We start from the raw sequence: 4074 nt of genomic DNA, 5'->3' as shown, positions 1-4074 counted from the left end.
ACTCTTTCAACTCAAAAGTATTAAAATAACGCAAGTACAGATTTAACCTATGCCAACATATTAGAAAATAAAGGGTAGTAAATACATATGGATTCATGCTAAATGAGGCAATACTAAGCAAAAATCACACAAAACCATGCTATAGTCATCTGTTCTGAATTACTACAAGAAGGTTCTGATGTACAGGGCTCACATAAACTAGCGTCTCCAGACATGGCTAGTATTCTGTGCTCCAACATACTTAAATTGTGTGTTAAAAATGCTTCCATGTTTATTTGTTTGTTCAAAACAGTCTATAGTAACTTCGATTACTAATCCTGAATGTGATGATAATGTAAGAATTTATTATATTTTTTAATCAAGTCATAGATTATTCTTATATTCTAATTTATTTCTACTAAAAATCATTTATTTAAAAATAAGACATTCAATGGTAGAACAACATTGAGTTAAGGGGCTTTGATTTCTAACTTTTCTTGATTGGTCGAGGATTTCAGATTTGTCATTTAATTATCTGTTTCAATAAAAAAAATAAAAAGGATTCTTTAAGCTATTAACCAAAGCTCTTTATTTAAAAAATCAAGTGGGTTGACTTAGTGGTGAGCAGGTGAAGAGCCTGTCTACATGCTACATCTGTTTGTAACATTCCACCCCTTTTGTAGGAATGTACTGTGTGCGACCCACCATCATCAGCCCAGCACATCCCATCTTCCATTTGGACACAGTCAGGATGCTGCAAGCCCACATGCAGCCAGAACATGGGTGCCAGGTAGAAACTAACTCAAGATTACTCTAGAGACCAACTCCACATTTCAATAGTTAATTTTCCATAGTGCACTAGTCTCATAAAACAGCAGTTTTGATATAAAACATTGTTTTTTTTCTTTTCATACACGTCTTTTCTGAAAGAGGCACTGCATCTGGAACAAGAATTAAGGGTAAATAAATTGTGTTGGTTTGTAGTTCAGACTGTAATATGTTAATGATCATATCAACTAACAGCTTCACTGTCCTGTATACCTATTTATGAAGATGCATCTCTATTTCCTCTCTGAAGACCAGCATCCCCAGGAGGAAGTGAGAGGCCTCGTTCATGACATGCGGTACTGCTCAGGGGTTAGTTCATCAGCACAGCACTTTTCATGCTAGAGGTGGAAAAGACCAGGTACTGGAGTCCAAACCACAATAAGGTCACCATTTAAGTATTTTCAATAAAGGTGAACATCTTTTCCACTCCAACCTTTTACTTCCATGTCAAATCCACCAATAGTCAGGAAATCTGATCGATACTGACAAGTCATCCCAAAGCCAAAATCTAGCAAAAAGCCAGAATCCTTCTTGTGAACCAGTTACTGCTCTATAGGTGATGGCACGTCCTGGTTGGCATAAACAATGGCAGGATTGTAAAGGCTGAACACCACAGAGTAAAAAACCTTCTTACCTGGCTCAGCATTTAATCAGCAGCTGTTAAGAAATTCAGCTGAGAAATATATATCAACATCACAGAAAAACATCAAGATCTCTTCCTTGTCCCAAGTTCGGGCACCCACATTTAATCCTCGTTCACAATTAAATTCTTCATTCAGTGAGACCAAGGTGTAATTGTGAAAATTAGACTTACTTGTGACAGATTCTAGGATAGACTTGCCTTTTGGCAATCCTTTACCAAAATACACCACTGTAAGATGAATCCTTTTGTCTTGATGAACACAAACATTCCTGATGTTCTGCATAAACTGTGCAAATGCTTCAGTTCTTCAGCAAGTAGAGCAATGATATTAATAATTGATCTAGTAATGTCAATCATCTCACTCTTTACATTCATGAGAGGTCCAAAAGGGTGAAAGAGGGTTACATGTCTATATTCCATAAGGTCTGCTTTCTTGAAGAAGAGTTCATATTGTGTGCCCTTATCTCTCTCAGTGCGATAATAAGCTTCTATGAAGTCATTTTTGTTAAATATGAGTTTCTTTCCAAGAGGACCCTCCTCATCCTCTTGTTCATCATCTTCATCAGGATTATTAATAACCTCCAAACCAGCTTCAATGTCTTCTGCCAATTCATCTTTGTCTTTTCTAGCTGGCTTTTCTTCAGGATGATGAGAAAGACCCATTTCCAATTGAAATACTTTCATTAAGGTAAAACTTTCAAAGGGAATGACCCCATATTCACTGGGCAGTTTGAATCCTACACTGTCTTCAGCTTTGTCAATTTGGGAATGAAGAAACTCTAATGGGTCACTAGGTGTTTGCTCTTTGTTGCCTTGATAGCTGATGCCATTAGCCCCTGTATTTTTTCTCTCTTGAAATGATCTCATCTTCTCAGTCATTTCTTGTAATTGTTGTTTTAGTTGGGCAATTTGGCATTTCAGACTCGCTGCTCTTGTTTGATAATGTTCTTCTTGGTCCTGTAGGAGGGCGTGATAATACTTTTTACCATATTTTCCCCAATGCCACCAGGAAGATATGCACTTCCATCATTTTGAAGGGCACATTCCAGAAGGTACATGAATAATACCAAACTGCAGAGCAATGCTAGGCCCAGCAACAGCCAGTAGACCCAGGTATGTAGGATCAGTCCTCTTCTAGGCATTCTTATTACTGTGGGCTTGCCTAACAAGATGAGCTCTTTGCTGGTTCATACCTTTAGCCAAAAGTTATCAAAAATTAATGAAACAAAAAATAAGTTCCATAAAAGGTACTAAGTAAATTGTGCTGTGGCTTTAAAATTTTCTTTCTTCAGTGTTCATGACTACTTGTAGAAATGAGAAATTATGGATACTTCCTGTATTGTTACCATGATATCTAGAATAAAGCAACATGATCTATAAAATCCATTACATAGATGGTGACTTTTCTCTGAGTTTTAAGAATCCAGAGCTTTGGGAGAAAAGCTCAGACTCCCATGGAGTGCCACCCGGCAGCATCGCCACGGGGAGAAGCCAGGCTGTGGTCTGAGGACAACTCCAGGCCAGGGCTCTGGCAGCTTTTCCACAGGCGCTGTCTGCCACGCTGGCGACCTGACGCCGCTGCTTGGCTCACTCACTCCCACCGCGCAGGGCATCTGTCCTGGGTTGCTCCAACAGAGTAGCTGCAGCTAGAGCAAACTATTTTACAGAGGTCACCGCTGTTGATAGCTTGTCCGCTGACAGGCACAAGAATGGTGAGCTGGCAAGTTCTCCAACTCCGCGCCCCCAGGCCGCTGGCAGCTTCCTCCTCCAGGGCCGCCAGCACAGCTGCCCACACTCTGGGCACGCCACGCAGAGAACCTACCTTTTTAACCTTTGTAGACTCCTTAGTGACATCACCTCTTTCATTCTTGATATTGGTAGTTTCTGTCTTCTCTTATTCATGATCAATCTGGTTGAACTTAATTATATTGATTTTTTTTGAAATAACTAGCTTTTAGTTTTATTGTTTTTCTCTACTGTTGTCCTGTTTTAATTTAATTGATTTTTTGAGAGGTATGTGCGCTCACCGGAAAGAGAGAGACATAGAGACAGAAAGTGAGAAGTCACCCCCCCAGGGGGGGATGGCCACGCCACAATCCCTTCTCCTCCATTCTTCTCTCGGGGTCTTGGGCACGCACCCAGATGCACCTGGCGTGAATTTAAGCCACCTGGTCTGGGACTCTACCACGGTCAACTACATGGGTGTCCAGCGATAGAGCACTTATGCCAACTGCTGGTCCCAATTTTCACTCTGATCTTTATTATTTCCTTTTTTCTCCATAACTTGGATTTCCTTTGTTTTAATTTTTTTCTAGTTTCTTAAGGCATAAGGTGAGGTAATTAACTTGAGTAAGGTTTCTTCTTTTCTGTTTTAGGCATTTAGGTCTATAAATGCCTCTCTAAGTAATGGTTTAGCAGGATCTCACAAGTTATAATATGTTGCAGTTTCATTTTTATTCAGTTCAAAATACTCTCTAATTTTTTTTATTTCTTTTTTGACCCATGGGATATTAAAATACATGGATGGCAAACAGGCATAGGAAAAGTTGCACAACTCCATAAAAACAATTGTATACAAATGTTCATAGCTGTTTTATTTGTAATAGCAAAGAACAGGAAACAAT

The 4074-nt window shown here is 39.3% G+C and overlaps 1 pseudogene; it reads right to left on the bottom strand.

Moving 5' to 3' along the window:
• Positions 1-1254: 1254 nt before the first annotated feature.
• Positions 1255-2592, bottom strand: LOC102495005 (chondroitin sulfate N-acetylgalactosaminyltransferase 2-like; annotated as a pseudogene).
• Between the last annotated feature and the right edge of the window lie 1482 nt (positions 2593-4074).

This window comes from Tupaia chinensis, unplaced genomic scaffold (genome assembly GCF_000334495.1).
Source record: "Tupaia chinensis unplaced genomic scaffold, TupChi_1.0 Scaffold143580_1, whole genome shotgun sequence".
Classification (NCBI taxonomy): domain Eukaryota; kingdom Metazoa; phylum Chordata; class Mammalia; order Scandentia; family Tupaiidae; genus Tupaia; species Tupaia belangeri.
This window is presented reverse-complemented; position numbering and strand designations above follow the sequence as displayed.